Source organism: Salmo salar, unplaced genomic scaffold (assembly GCF_965601325.2).
Source record: "Salmo salar unplaced genomic scaffold, fSalSal1 ptg000691l, whole genome shotgun sequence".
Lineage (NCBI taxonomy): Eukaryota > Metazoa > Chordata > Actinopteri > Salmoniformes > Salmonidae > Salmo > Salmo salar.
Window position 1 is genome coordinate 895,001 of NW_027675466.1, and position 716 is coordinate 895,716.

Genomic DNA, 716 nt, shown 5'->3' on the forward strand with positions numbered 1-716 from the left:
ATACATAAAAATATACAAATTGTAAAATAACCACAATATATGAATATATGAACAATATGTTTTTGAATTTGACTCGCCTACGCCCAGTTAGCACCATTTTGTATGATTGAACTGTCACATAACTGTCCCAGGTGAAATGGACTGTTAGATCTGAGTGTTTTACTGTCAGTCACTATACTAAAATAACACCATACATTTAATTTCTCTACACACTTTACAATAATCCCTGGGAAGATTCTTACCTTGTAGCCTGAATTCACAACCAGAACATGTCAAGTCATTGAGATATTTTCCGTTGTGCTGAGAGAGCAGCTTCCTGATAACAAGTGGCTCTGTATCTATGTTCTAGGTACAGTTGATCTTTGGATGCAATAATATCTGGTCAAAGTCTAGTGACACAACACCATAGTATATCATAAACATAACAGCAGTTGGCCAGTAAAGGCCATGACATACTATAAAACAGGGTTTGTCAACTAGATTTGGCTTCGGGTGTCACGGTTGTCATAGAGAGGAGCGGACCAAAGTGCAGTGTGATTATCGTTCCACATATTTTATTGAACTGTGAAACTATGCAATACATACACATAACCTAAAGAACAAAAAAACAACAAACCGTGATGCAGAGGTGAAACATACACTACTCAAAAACAATCTCCCACAAACCCAGGTGGGAAAAACACCTACTTAAGTATGATCTCCAATTAGAGACAACG

The 716-nt window shown here is 37.0% G+C and overlaps 1 protein-coding gene across 1 annotated transcript in view; it reads right to left on the reverse strand.

The window, feature by feature from the left end:
* The window catches only part of LOC145877157 (NLR family CARD domain-containing protein 3-like), an 18,195-nt gene extending 17,756 nt beyond the window's left edge, over window positions 1-439 (reverse strand). The window contains exon 1 of the mRNA XM_082972442.1: window positions 243-439. The gene's annotated coding sequence lies outside the window, so the exon portion shown is untranslated. The remainder of the gene's footprint in view (window positions 1-242) is intronic.
* Between the last annotated feature and the right edge of the window lie 277 nt (window positions 440-716).